The following is a 15,841-nucleotide window of genomic DNA, read 5'->3' as shown; positions in this document are numbered from 1 at the left end:
AGTTGTCAGGTGCATCCATTCTGAAGTATTCTTCCAGTAATCTGTTAGTCCCTAATGGCAGTCTGATATCAAGTAAAGTGTGTAGCAAGGAAGAGTGGCCTCCCTCGGACGTGGAGGGAACGCCGCAAGCCGCCAGGTGGGCGGAGCCAGGAGAACCATGCCCTGCACACTGGAAGCAGAGGGGCAGGACAGGAAGCTGAAGTATAAAAGGCTGGCCAAGTAGCTCAGTTAGGAGGGAGCTGCTGAAGGAGACAAACGCTTCTTCCCTGCTGCTGGAGTGGGATGCCAAGGAGAACTGCTGCTGCCCCAGGTACCAGCCTGTGCTTCCAGAGAGTCCTGACACTCCCGATGCTGTGGAGCTGCTACCGCTACCCAGGGCTGCCCAGAAGGGGGAGCAATTTGCCCCAGGCTCTGGGCCCTGCAGGGGCCCCCACGAGAATATAGTATTCTATAGTATTGCAACTTTTTTTTAATGAAAGGGGCCCCTGAAATTGCTTTGCCCCAGGCCCCCTGAATCCTCTGGGCAGCCCTGTCGCTACCCTTGGTGGTGTATCCCGGGGAGACTGAGGACGATCCCTGAACACAGGCACACCCAAGGGGGAAAGTAGGAAGCAGCCCAGGGAATCCAGGCAACAGTCTGGTTGAGAGCAGGCCTGAAACAAGGTCAGTGTGTTGCGGGCAAATCCCTGCTGACCCAGTGGCGAACAATTCCACCACTGTTAGGGCCCTGGGCTGGGACATGGTGGAGTTGGATGGGACCGTGTCGCCCCTGCCACCCTATCCCTGGAGTGGCAGTACTCCACCTCTTTAGGCCAGGAGACCTGTGCACCTCACTCACCCCTAACTGAGCCCCAGAGACTGGGCTTGGAGCTACAGCTCTGCTGGGTTGCAGACCAGAGCCCAGATTGCTTGCGGCCCTGCCCCGCTTGAAGGCTGGGGCCCATTGAGAACCGCTAATTCCCCCCTTTTCCCTTTACTTGGAGAAGTCTCTTGCAGACCCAAACTATGAGGAGGCATGGCCTCCCTCAGATGTGGAGGGATGGCCCCACCAGTCTTCAAAGGGAAAAGCAGCTTTTATGATCACACAAAAAAATCAAGTACTAGACTCTAGTCTGACCTGCACCATGCGCATTATCAACATGTACCGTAAAGTTACTCTACCTAGCATTTCAGATTAGAATGTGGCCCTAAGAGCCACATTTCCAAAGTCTTACTGTAGCGCGGCAGTTACCCCGCTCCAGTGGAGAAGGCTAGGCTGATTGGGGAAGCAGCCTCAACTGGGGCCGCACCTAATCAGGCCATAGCAGGTCTTGATAAAAGGGCTAATGGAGGAGCTAGGTGAGAGTCTCACTCCAGCCTGGGAGTGAGAAGGACTTAGCTGCCTGGGAGAAAAGGGTACTGGAAGCGGAGCAATGCTGGGGAAAGGCAAGAGGAGCTAGGGAGCTCCAGCTTGGCAACTCCCCCAGCTGATGCCTTATTTAAGGCCCAAGAAGGTACTGGGGCTGTAGAGGGGCAGCCCAGGAATAGGCAGAGGCAGCTGGTCCAACCCCCTTGCCAATGATGAGGGGCAATTACAGACGGCAGTTTGCCCCAGTGAGAGGGGGCTAGATGACAACTGGCAGTAGCCACTGAGACAAGGTGGGTATAGGGGATTGGGGTCTCCCCTAGAGCGTGCGGACTGCTGTGGGGCAAAACCCCAGAGTAAGGGGCACCAGGGTCCAGGAGGGACACCAGGCCGGAGGCAGGCGAGACAGCAGGGGGCACTCCGAGGCTGGAGATCGAGCTAATTTCCAGTCTGACCAGCAGGAGGCACTGTGCTGGTGAGTCTTCGCTCACTCTACTACCAGGGCCGGCTCCAGCATTTCTGCCACCCCAAGCAAAAAAAAAAAAGCCGCGATCACGATCGGCGGGGCTGGAGGCGGGGGAAAGCCACGATCAGTGGCGGCAGTTCGGCGGCAGGTCCTTCGCTCCTACAGGGAGTGAGGGACCTGCCGCCCCCGAATTGCCGCAGGTGCCACCCCTCTCCCTTGGCCGCCCCAAGCACCTGCTTGTTAAGCTGGTGCCTGGAGCCGTCCCTGTCTGCTACACTTACCTAGGATTTTAACTGCAGTACTTGCATTTAGTTTAATGGGTGTTGCAAGGCTAACACAGAACATCCTACAATAGATAGATGAAATCTGTTTGATGCTGAAAATATAAGGGCTACGTTTCTGTAAGCAGAACAGATCATATTCTTTCAATAATGGATATCTACCTCAGTATCCAGCAGGTTAAGTCTAAATAGGGGGTAGATCCACTAAAATTGTGAGGTCTCCCCTGAGAGATTCTTCCACTTGGTCTAGGCTGCTCCTGTCAGACAATATTGTTCTCATCCTGCTAAATTAGGTAGCCAAATTTGCCCAGTCCGACCCGGTAGGTGCTGCACCCCCACCTGCTGCTTGACCTCTGATTCACTCATGAGTCTTTGCCATCTTTCACTGTTGGACTGGAATCCCATGGATCCATTCATCCTGCTTTAATCCTCCCCTTAAAACCAGTTTGAGATAGACGGCAATGACATTCTAATCTCCATGAGCATAACTGTAAAAACATCCTAAATACTGGCTGAAAAGTAATTCTCTTCAGAACACTAATAGCGCATCCCAAAGCAAAAGTGTCTCCAGCATGATGCTTTTTCACAGTTAAAGGGCAGTAACTGAAATAAAGCCAAAGGAGGAGAGCACAACATCTGCAAAGCAGGAAGCTTATTAAATACATTTGCTTTCAAAATCAAGTCAAGTACTTTCTAAATTCTAATTAATGCCTGGTCTAAATGCACCCTCATACCTAATGTTTCCTTTTCTTAATCTGAACCATATGATGCTTCATCACACTAATCAAATAAATGAGACTTAATGGCTTGTCACCAAATATAGAGTTTCCAAACAAAATGTACCTCCTCCTGGGTTTATCTTCCTCTTTAACCACAGTGGGCAAGAGAATCTCTATCCTGCAAAAGTTTTGGGGGAGGTATATGCAATCTACATTTTTTTCCTCCAGGATTTTCTATCAGCTTGTCAGATATGTATTCTACAGTCCTGTGGAATTAGCATTATGTATTATAACTTCCATAATCTAGTCTTAAAAACTAAAGTAATAATTTTAAGAATTATATTTTTTTAAGGCTGAGGAATTTGCTTTTTGTAACACCAAAGCACAGAATAAGGGGATGATACACCTCACTTATTCAGGGATAAATCAGAAGTTACTGGTGATATCAATGGAACTTCATGAGGGCAAAACCAGAAAAGTGAAAAACAGAATCCGCTTCTAAACGTGAAAATAATTTTTTAATGGTTTGAAAATAAAAACCAGTCCAAAACCAAAACGAAAATCCAAATGAAATTGCAATGAAAAGTGGAATTTTTTTACGATTCAAGTTTTCTATTTTCTGATGAGCTTTGATGACAAGAATTCTCATCTGAATGAAGAACAATTATGAATTTGATTGCTACAGAACTGTAATAGCAATGTGTTTTTTCTTGAATCCTAATCTTGTTCAAAGCACCCAACCTGAGTGGTCTCAGGCTTTGTACAGGTTCCCCCAAATCCAGCCTGCTTTCGTTGTGGCAACTGAATGGGACCTCTATCCTGAAAACACCTACACACATCACTTATTTTACATGTGTGTAATCCCACCCTGAAGACACTTGGGTATGTCTACACTGCAAAGAAAAACACACGGCATTGAGTATGAGCCCAGGTCAATTGACTTGTGCTTGCCAGTTTGGGGCTGTGGGGCTAAAAATTCTAGTGTAGACATTCCTGCTCGGACTGGTGCCCAGACTCCAAGGCCATTCCCCCTCGCTGGGTTTCAAAGTTCGAACTCCAGGCTGAGCCCAAATATCTACTCTGCTAGTTTTTGCCCCACAACCTGAACCCCATGATCCTGAGTCAGTTGACCCGGGCTCTGAGACTCAACACCACAGGTTTTTCTTCGCAGTGTAGATGTCCCCTTAGGCACATGATTAGGGCAGGAATGTACACTGAGAAGCAGATTTCTATTTTTCTGCCACTAAAATGTTGCAGCAAATTGTATTTTCTACTAATTTGCAGTTACATGTGTCCCATAAAAGGATTTCAGACTGTATAACTGTACAAGTATTGATTATACAATGAATAAATGTTGGTCTTGCATTGACGTACATTATTGGATGCTGCTATTTGGCAATTCCGCACATTCAAATCCTGTATGACATTCAGGTACACTACACATTATTTTTATCCTCCATTAACAGGATAGATATTCATCACTGATGTTTGAAAACCTACAGGTCCAATTAATATTTCAGTCCTAGGATATATTCCACCTGTAAACTACAAGTAATAGAAAGTTAGTGAAATCAAATATTATAAAATGGCTATAAACAACTGGGAATGACCCTGTCTAGACCCTGAATCTCCTGTCAATTATGTCAGTGTTAAGCTGGAGTTAACTCTGTCAGAGTCAACAGAATTATACTGGTGTGAGAGAAGAAGCAAGTTCTCAGTGTTCAAATTAATTTGCTGATAGTGTATGTATTATTAAAAGTGCCTGTAAAATAGATAAACATGAAAGGAAATGTTCTGAATGTTGTATTTCATCCAGCTCAGCAGAGATTTTATCATGCTTTTGTTTTTGTCCTTATTCGCAATTACTGTGAATAACATATGTACTATTTTTACTGAAGAGAAAAAAACACAAGCCAAGCAGAAGGATCCATTCATGTTCAGAATGCAATGGTCTTCATTATATTCCAGTTTGTTCATAAGTGATTGATTGAGAGTTAGCAGATGGTGTTTTCTTTCACCCGCTCGCCTTCGTCTTATTTAATTATTTCAACTTCGTTTATGTACTGGCTCTATGATGCCTAATAAACATTTATATTTGCATGATAGTCACTTTCTATGGTATCCAAGTCCAGCATTAATAATCTACCCACACTCAACTATCTTAGACTGACTGCTTAAGCCACATGCTGGAGACCACACAGAACTTTTTCCATGATAGTTGCACTTGGACATGTTCCCATTCAATGGGTAAAACAGCATCAGGCTAGGAAACCTTAGCATCCGTGGAGTGAAAGTATGACTGGTAAGTAAAGTCTAATACTTAAAGGCCCTATCCAGCAGAAACAGCTGCCACTACTAATGGCACATAGGGACTGTGTAGGCTGCCTAGCTAAGCTGTGGAGGGTTCTCCTTTTCCTAAGAGGGTAATTTTGTTACTCTCAATATGTGTCCAGCCAGGGACGGGGTCATGCAGATTTGTAGAGTTAAGAGTGCCTATCCATTCACTTTGGATGTCTTTGACATAGCAAATTAAAACACACTCTATTATGAATAAATTGCAGCAATTTCATACCAGCCAGAAAAACCAGGCAAATGAAAGATTGGAACAATCTTTCCTCTCCTCACCAACTCCATAACTCCCTCCCATTTTCAAACACTCAGGAAAAAAATGAGCTTTGTAGTATGCCTTGAATGTCATGGTATTTAGGATTTTACAGTCCGAGGCCAAGAATGAGTTCCAAAGTTGAGGAGCTCCCATGGACAATATCCTGCCAGCTCCAGCACCCCTCCTGTTGTTAACAGCAGCACAATGGCTTATGGTGAGAGGCAGTCCATCGGGTAGGTCCATCCTAGAAGATCAGGCAGCACCTCAGGAAATATCTATTCATGGGGGAGCCTCCATAAGCAGCAAACAACAACTGACTAACAATTGGGGTGCCTCCAAGCAGCAAAAGACTAACAATGAGGGATGGAGAGGGTCTCCCTGCATTACTTCAATCTATAAATACAGGGTTAATTCCTTTCCCCATAAAGGACCCAGGGAGGGGAGTGTCTCCCATCCTGGAAAGGGAGTTATTCCTGAGATCTATCCAGCATAAACGGATGCAGAATACAATGAGTTTATCCCTCCTCCCCATTTGACCCCCCTGAGAAGTTTGGCAGCTCTGTGGTATATAGAAGACATATGTGAAGATTTTGTCCTCTACAATTAGTTAAATTCTCTCCTGAAAATGTATCCTCTCTAGCAGATCCGGGCAAAAAATTTTGGCCAAACCATTTTTTCTGCAAAAAGTGCAGATTTGTCGATACTGAAACATCTCACAAATTCATGGCAGTTACATCAAATTGTTTGTGTCGAAATCAAAACAAAATATTCCAAAAACATCAAGATGTTCCATTTGGATATTTTGTTTAAAAATGTCCTTCAATTTTATTTAATTTCAATTCTGAGCATTTAAAAACATGTTTAAATTATTTTTAAACTTTTCATTTTAGGTTGAATGAAAGATTTTATTTGACCTGAAATGATTTTTTTGTTTCATTTTCAGGTTTGAATTCACCAAAAATCTTTTTTAAAAGTTGTTTTCAGTTTGACCCGAAATAATTTTTCTTATTCGATATTTTGGAATTGCCGGTGAACCAAAATAGCTGTGATTCGCATAGCTCTAATCTGTAGCTTTCTAAAATATATTCTGCAGTATCAGGCCTTCACCTGCCAGTTAGCTCTAGGGCAACCAGCAGGTACAGTAGTAGGACAGGTAATTAATTACTAAACTTCTCAGGGGAAATAATTGCTGTAGTAGAATGTATTATACTAGTAATATGAGAGGTATTTTGAAGAAACTACTTCTGCTAATTTACTATGGCCAAACTCTAGTTCATGTTGTTCACTATATTTGTTTGCTCCTCATCTCTTTTCTGTTGTGGTTTCTAGTGCTAGCAGTGCTGCTAGGCTGCACTTTTCTCTGTAGTCAGGATCCAAGGGCTGGGAAAGTAGCTGATCGCTATGAAGGGTGTGCTCATTCCCCACCCTCCGGGCCAGCCACAGACCAGTCCTGTGATGCATTTTTCTTGCAAGCTCACAAGTGAAACTCTAACACCCTAAGATTGTTTTTAGCTTTTTTTTGTTTCTATAATGAAGGTGTCTGTTTAATCCTGCCCTGCAACAACAATGTATGTACGGACAGGTGCAAGGGCAGTTGCTCATTTGATCAACTAAACTACAGATTTAGTGATGGACATCACATACTTGAGGGCACAATTAAGCCCTTAATTTTGTTTTAAATTGAAATGAAGAGGAGGTTTTTTCTTTTGTGTTTGCACTGGTGCTTTTACAAAATGAGTTGAATAGCCCAAGTGAGTGTAATTATGATGGAATTGTAGAAAGATCTGAACTGGCTGAAGCAAATGCAAATATTTGTCTTCAGGTGCCATCTATTAAATTATATCTAATGTTAAAGTACAGTGGATAAACTGTGATGTTTTTCCCTTTAAGGTTAAGATTCTTGGTGCCATCCAAGCTGCCCTCAGCATAGGATCTGAGATGAGGCTTTAAGCCACTTCCGCAATGTACATCCCCAATCTTGGGGGTATCCAGAGCCTATAAGACCCCTGATATATATTAGAGCACCTGAGCATAGCTCTAACCTATACCTGGCCCTAGGAGGCATTATGTAGCTGGTGACTGGCAGAGCAAAAGGCATCTTGACCTCTCTTCACCTTCCCCGACACACATCTCTTATACTGATGAGAAGTGGTGTAGAGCTGGATACACCAGCTCTATGGTAGCTCTACACCAGCCAGGGATTCCTGCAGAATCCATCGTTGCTGTTTTGGGCCAACTTTTGGGTTTCTTTGTGCCATGACAGTGCTAAGGGACCAGAATGGGGCCAAAGATCATTCACATGGTGCTTAAATATTAAGCTTATGGGTTTCATAGGTGATTGTTGATGCAGTCCTTAGGTACCATGTATGTAAGGAAAACCCAACTAATTGGCTTGATTGACATCTCACCTATACCGGTGTTACACTGTGTAAATCCTATTACTTGAATAGTTTTACTCCTAATTGACAGTGGTGCAATTGAGTGTAGAATCAGGCTCCAGATTTTGAATATAGAAGATTCTATTATTTCTTCTGAGGTGCCACAGGGCTTAAATCTTTGCACCATCCAGGAGTCTTCTATGAATAGAGTATGCCATCTGTGCTTGGATCTCATTCCTTAAAGACAAGTTTCAGAGTGGTAGCCGTGTTAGTCTGTATCAGCAAAAACAACGAGGAGTCCTTGTGGCACCTTAGATACTAACTAATTTATTTGGGCATAAGAGGGTGGGCTAGAACCCACTTCATCAGATGCATGGAGTGGAAAATACCATAGCAGGTATATATACATTGTGACGGGTTGGATCACAGAAACCCCTTTGGGGACTGCCACCTGATGTGCTTTTACTATCTCTGAGTCTATTTTCCCTGCCAGCTTAGGACTTCAGTGCCCTGCCTGGTTTGAGCCAGATACGCTTACCTGCTACAAACGCAGACCCATGTCTGAACTATCCCCTCCTCTCTCCTATGCAAAATCCAGTTCCAAGATGGAGTTTTGGAGACACATGGGCAAGTCACATGTCCATGCATGACTCAATTTTTACAGGCAGCAGCCATTGCCCACATGCTACCTTGAATGTCTCCAGGAAGACTTCTTATGGGGATTGGAGTCTTCCAAGCTCCATTGTCAGTTAAGTGTTTCTTGATTGGGCACTTAATTTGCACATTCCTTTCTCAAGAAGCTGACCAAATGCTTTACTAAGGCTACTTAAAATCAAACAAGTACACAGTCAATATTCATAACTTTGAATACAAAAATGATACATGCATACAAATAGGAGGAATATATTCAGTAGATCATAACCTTTGCAGAGATATGTTACATGGCATATGTAGCGTAAAACATATTCCAGTTATGTCATATATACATTCATAAGCATATTTCCATAAAACCTTATGGGGTCCAACATCACATACATAGTACATGAAAAGATGGGAGTTGTTTTACCAAGTGTGGGGTCAGTCTAACGAGACAATTCCTTAAAGAAACATTTAGCCCGTTCCTGGGGCTGAACAGTGTGTGACTGAGTTTTGCTTTTCCTTATTGATCAGCCTCAGACCCAACAATGCAGTAGAGAGCTCTGCAGCTTCCAGTAGTGTTACCTGTCTTTGGAAACATAGATTTATTATTTTTTTGAGTCACAATGTATCGTTTTGACACAAGAGCATTAACCGTTGTGACACATGAATGCAGGAGATTCTCAAACCAAAAGAAGAAAAAGCAACTGAGCATCCAGAAAGAGACCCTGCACACCAGAGCCTATTCTTCAGCTATTGCTGCTTGTGCTTCTAGTATATTTCTAAGTAATCCTCTCCCCGTTCACCCCAGGAATACTAAGGGCCAAACAAAACTTTTGTTCCGCTAATGCTCAAACTCTTATTTAGAAAAGGAATTATCTTCAATCTCTTATTCATAAAGAAACTTGAAACCTTAGTTCTGCAATTGGCGCACAGACAGCATGAAGCTACGAAGATACAGAAATACACCACCAAGCAGTCTGTACAATTATCAGGAAACCAACATCCCTGATTCTTTCAAAAATGAGTTGTCCTGACTCTCATGCATAGCATCTTGAATTACATCACACTATAGGGCATGACCTGATGCAATATAGTGTAATGCCCCAGTAACATAAGAACAACTAAAGGTCAGGAGTTTCAATTTGAATAAGAATCTAAAAGTTAAGATAGGTATCTAAAGTTTCTTTGAATTACTCACACCAGCCACTTGAATCTGTAAAACAAAGTTGACAAATCTCATTAAAACAGAGATCACAATATTGATATGGTAAACTATTGAACTGAATAGGATTTTATGTTGCCTAAGTGTCTGAGTTTGGATGTATGCCCCAGAGAGGTTCATTTAAGGTCTAGTTACAGTGAATAATAAAATACCTTACATTTCTATGACCTTTTCTTTCTTTTTGTTCCCCTCTGACTCATTCAGCTTCCCAGAGTTATATTCTTCTGGCTTCCTCTAGCTTAAATTTTCCAAAGTCTTGGATACCTTCTGGTTTCTTTGATGTGTCTGGCTTATTAAAATACCACACAACTGTGGTCTCATCCCAAATTTGTTCAAGATTGTAGTCTGTGCTGTGACTAAATAGTCTAATTTCCTGGCTGCCTGTTTCACCTTTGCATTTTATCACCCCAAATATTCCTGGGAAGTTTGATCCACACAAATGGGGATTTAGAAATTATAGAATCGTAAGACCGGAAGGGACTTTGAGAGGTCATCTAGTCCAGTCCCCTGCACTCATGGCAGGACTATTATCCAGTCCATCTCTGACAGGGGTTTGTCTAACCTTCCAGTCCCATTTAGCAAACCACTCCTCTGTTCTCTGGATGAGTGACCGCTTTTGGAAGAAGTCCTTTGGGGATGTTAATTAACATCTTTTCAAATGTTTAGTGGCCCTGACTGAGACTGTTAACTTAGCAGACAACTCATTATCTGCTTTGCTTCCCAATCTTAAGTGATGAGGCTCTCATAACTCTTAACATTAATTCTGCTCTTTATCATATATGAATTATTGACACATTTAAACAACCCCTCACAATCCCATATACAGTATAGTAAAAAAAAAAAAACCTTTGAAAAATAATAAATTCAAGGGACAGGAAAAAAAGAAGATTAAATCATCTAGTCCTTCCTTCCGGTAATGCAGGATTTTCCACTGTATTATATTGTCCAGACTAGTTTTCAATTTGCTAACTGATAGGGATTCAAATGCTGGGACTGTCTTCCACAGTCCTTATAGATGGCATTGTGGAAGAAGATTTCCCAGACGTTCAGGAGAAATATTCCTTTCCTTAACTTATCCCTTTACTCCTAGTTGTACCCACTTCATCAGCCTAAATAATTTCTCCTTTTCTTTGGTGTTTACTCTCTTCACATTTGTACTGAACTGTTCATACAGGGATAAATATTTCATAAATGCAGGAGAGTGATGGAGGCTTCCCTATGCCCTGGCAATCCCTAACTAGCACTCATACACTCTTGGGACTGTTGGCAAGCACAGTAATTTGGAGCAGTCTTCAGGCTACTCTAAATTACTTTTGGAGGCCAGACTGGTGCATAGCCAACCCAGAATCATAGGAGCACAAAGGTGGCTTAAAGCCATCTATGCAACTTCCCTTCTGAGTTGTGCTGCAAAGTCCTTCGCCACATCTGAGGATCTCGGAAATTTTAAGACTGTAGTAATATAGATTGTTTTGGTATTTACTGTTGCAAAATCGGAAAGAAAAAAAAACGGAAAAGATGAGAGGTTCCAGAGAAGCAATAGTCTACATAGTTATAAATGCCATGAGCTTAAAAATCATTTTAATTATTAGCTATGTAGGGTATATTTTTCTCTTTTCATGTCAGCGTTAACAGGGGATAGGCACATGGGCTAAGTAGAATGTACCTCATTACATTAACACGTATGTCCTTGTTTGCTTTTGCTCTTCTAGAAATATTACCAACTGTTTAAAAAAAAAATTCTGAAATGGCATAATCAAAAGAATTAGTTGTGATTCCAATATGCTGAATAATGTTTGCTTGGTTTACGATCTCATTCAGTACAAGCGAAAATGAATATAGGCTAACACATAGTAAAGTGCTAATGTCAGAATCATAACATTATTGAGAAGGAGACAACGATCACATATGTACAAAGCAGCATACAATGAATGTGAGCATGTAACCCATCACATAAAGGCCTAGGTTTCACAAATAATGGCATACATTTCAAATTCTTATATTCAATCACTTTCCGCTGCATATGCTGCTAACCCCCTCCAGAATCAATGACAACATTGTTACTTTATTAGTTAATATCCTTCAAAGGGGGAAAAACTATGAGAACTTTAAAAAAGACTAAAAATGAACACAGAATTATTTACATTGAATATACCACACATATTCACATAGTTGTGTTTGCATAAATTAATAGTCTCCGTAGTCAAAATAGCCACAGGTGGTCCCATCTATGACTACTCTGCCCATGGAGAATTAACCCATCAAATACCCCCATCTTCACTGTTACCTGTTTCTTGCCCCATTCCAATCTCAGTTGCCTATTTATCCACCAGAAATTTTGCATCATAATCCTAGATTGCAAGCTCTCTGGGAAGGGACTAACTTTGATTTATTCATTTATATAGAGCCTAGCAGAATGGGGCCATGACCTCTGATTGAGATCTCTAGATGCAACTGCCATATCAGAAGTAAATGTACACAAAACTATATTAAAAAGAACATGATTAGACTTCAAAGTCAAGTACTCAAAAATTAGGCAATGCCAGAATTAAGGTTTCCTGTGCCTATTTAAAGGAAGTGTTGAGCAATTTTAAATATAGGTGGCCCTACTAGCTCCGCCTATAATAATAACAACATATAAGCCAGGAAACATGTGCCTAAATCTCAAGCTAACTCTTACGATGTTTTGGGGACAGAACTGCATCTATCAATATGTAAGGAGCCATCTGCTCTTATTCTACCCAACCTTCCTCTCATAGAACAAATCATAGAATATCAGGCTTAGAAGGGACCTCAGAAGGTCAGCTAGTCCAACCCCCTGCTCAAAGCAGGACTAATCCCCAGACAGATTTTTACCCCAATTCCCTAAATGGACCCCTCAAGGATTGAACTCACAACCCTGGGTTTAGCAGGCCTATGCTAAAACCACTGAGATATCCCTCCCCCCCCAAATGGAAATATACTTATCTCATAGAGCTGAAAGGTCATTGAGTCCAGCCCCCTGCCTTCACTAGCAGGACCAAGTACTGATTTTGCCCCAGATCCCTAAGTGGCCCCCTCAAGGACTGAACTCAGAACCCTGGGTTTAGCAGGCCAATGCTCAAACCACTGAGCTATCCCTCCCTCCTACCTGATGAATGGAAAGGTGAGGCTGTCTACTTTCTAGGGATCCAACATCTTTTTTCCTTTTTGCCTACAGGTAGGTTTTTCCGGGTAGAACCAGCTCATCTCCTACTACTACTCCTCAACCCGCTGGTACTGTATGTACTCACATAAATTAATATTTTAAAGAAGAAAAATATATCGGTGATTCTCATCGTACCAACTTGTATAGCTATAGCTGTAGGGCTCTATTCTCCCCTCAGTGGGCAAGGGAAAACAACTTTATTGTGTATCTTTAATATTAATGTATTGTATATTATTTGTAGTATGCCAGAGCCAAGATTGATACTCCATGGTGTTAGGCAAGGCACAAACACACAGTAAGAAACACTTCCTGCCCTGAAACAGCCACAAATTGGGAGGGGAAACAGAAGCACAGAAAGGTGAAATGACTTGCCCAAAGTCACACGACAGGTCATTGGACAAGGTCTGGAATAGAAACCCAGCTCTCCTGGTGCCTACTCCTTGCCCACTAGACCATACTGCCGCCTAGCTTTTATTACCTTATATGGGCAGTTCAAGCTATCATACAAGGATTTCTAAGAATAGCAATTCCATCAGGCAACACCAGCAGTGGGGAGGGAGCTTTTTAGGAGTAGTCGGGCCAGATACCACTCCTTCTCCCGAAAGACCACTGTGCAGCTGGTGGGGAGAGGACAGGGGAGGTGTATGTGACCTACTGAAGAACCAGTGTGGGAAGTAGCTAATCATTGTCCCCTGAAGAGCTTGGAATGTTGGGAACCCCCTTCCCAGAAGCCATTAACAGTGAATGGGTTGGAAGGGAGTTAGTTTTGCATAAGACTGGGTGTTTATTTCTAAGATAGGTTAGATAGACATATACTAATGTGTAAAATATCTGTTTAATTTTAAATGTATATTCTAGTCCAAACCATACTCTAAAGATACATTTTATACATAATTTTTGGAGAGTTTGGATCCAGAATGTTGGATCCAAATCTAATTGGGTGATTTACAATTGACTTCCAGTGCTTTTCAGGCCAGGGCCTATCTTGTGATTTAAGTCTTTTTTTTGTCATCTTGTATTCTAGGAATAGTGGTTCATTACACATTGGGTTACAATGCCACTTATAACTATTTCTTGAAGTTAACATTCACTTTAACTTTTCAGAATTTGATCATCTGCAAAAACTATTTATTGAATTATATACACTTTTGAACATTAACTGATCCATAGAATTAGAAGGCGACTGTGGAATTTCATCTCTATAGATGATGTGCAAATAATATGCTTCTTTTATTGGGCACATTTATAAACATTTCTAAAAAATCAGCTTTGTTATTTCCTTCTCCTTCTGCCCACTGAAATGTAAAGCTCTGTTTCCACTCCCAGTAAAGTAGGTAGGGCTGGCTAGCAATCAGCCTGACAGAAGGAGAGCAGTGCAGCGGAAAATTGGATAACAGGATAAAAAACTCAAGGACCACATCAAAACCCATCAAAACTGGCTTCTCCTGTCAAACAACAGACAAGTGACAAGTACAAATAAAAGGTATTATTTATATTTCAATGTTTCTAATGATATCATAATTACACTTCTACTTCCTGTAGGCAGTCACTTAACTTTTTAGCCTTGACCTTGCAATAGCAAACCAAATGTTGTGGGATTTAAAGGAAATCTACATAAAAAGGATTTACAATCAGCCATCTGGGAACTCCTATAAATATCTTCAAAATAACCATTTTTTATTTCTGTGAGAAATTTTTAAAAATATTTTATTTCAAAATTTACTTTTGCCAAAATAAATAACCAGGCTAGACAAAAATTTCTTGTGCTGAACAATTAAAGAATTTTTTTGAAATCCTGCCTTTTATTGACCATCGATGCTCATAACTCTGAACATTTCCAGCCAAAAATACTTGTGGACAGATAAAATATTAAGCTCATCAGCAAAAGGTGTTTTAGATGACTAGGGTTTGCAGGATCAAGGCCTTAAAGACAAACTCAGTGTAAAAGAGCTTCTTCCTCTAGTGAAGTACCTTCACTGTGTGGCCAAAGAGCTGTATTTCAAACACACCTCTAATGAATTATGCATCATTTATACTTTTGTCTTCTGGCTTTTAACTCTCAGCTTTAACATTTACTTATGAAAATGAAGAATTAGCATTTATTTGCATTATTATTTTTAGGAAAGCAGCAAGGTCTATTGGGTTGAGCACAGATATGAGATCTGCAACTCCTGAGTTCTCAGCCCAGCCTTGCTATTATTTTCCTGTATAGTGCAACTCCTTTATTGGTTAAGTTCCAGTAGGGAGTCAAGCCCATATATTTGAACTATATTGGGTACTACTAGATTGATGGGGAGAGGAACAAGACACTATCAGCAGATGAGGGATCTTACCCAATGGTACAGAGAAAAACAGGAAAAAGAATATCAACGTAGGGCATCACCATTAACATATTAAAAACTAAAATGCATGTTTATTTTATATAAGTACATTTTACCCCATCATATTTATCATTGTGTTATATGAAAACATGCTGCAAAACAATATCTTGGAAAATATAATGCTTGGATAGGAAAGGTTGGCATATGATCTAAAAACTGTGTTACCTTATGGTTTTATATATATATATATATATATATATATAGTGGATCAGGATCATACATTGGACAAAGGCAGGCAATATAAATTATCTGCCAAGCGTGCAAGGCTGTGGCTAATTCATTACTCACACATCTCAAGTTGAAATACTAATTTAAAGTCATGTGTGTCAGATTAATTGTAATCTTGTTTCATCGTGACAAGATGAATATCTCAAGGTACATAATATATTATGGACATAGGTCACACCAAATGAATGTCTAAAATAGATTAACATTAAGTACATGCAATGTGTCATGTTTATAAATTAAAAAAGGATAAATGGTATTAACACTTAACAGATTGTTCATTATACTTCATCTATGCTTAGGTGTAAATATATTAACAAATACTCTTCCCTATGTATAGGTTCTCTTAAAATGACTCACACAGAAGATTTAGTAATTTAATCTGAGACTTGGAAG

At 41.0% G+C, this 15,841-nt stretch overlaps 1 long non-coding RNA gene across 1 annotated transcript; it reads left to right on the top strand.

The window, feature by feature from the left end:
• The first annotated feature begins 241 nt into the window (after positions 1 to 241).
• LOC135974359 (uncharacterized) lies at positions 242 to 15,159 on the top strand. The gene is made up of 3 exons (XR_010591601.1): positions 242 to 310; positions 12,852 to 12,912; positions 14,166 to 15,159. It is a non-coding gene; the product is annotated as an uncharacterized LOC135974359 (long non-coding RNA).
• The last annotated feature ends 682 nt before the right edge of the window (positions 15,160 to 15,841 follow it).

Source organism: Chrysemys picta, chromosome 11 (genome assembly GCF_011386835.1).
Source record: "Chrysemys picta bellii isolate R12L10 chromosome 11, ASM1138683v2, whole genome shotgun sequence".
NCBI classification, from domain to species: Eukaryota; Metazoa; Chordata; order Testudines; family Emydidae; genus Chrysemys; species Chrysemys picta.
This window is presented reverse-complemented; position numbering and strand designations above follow the sequence as displayed.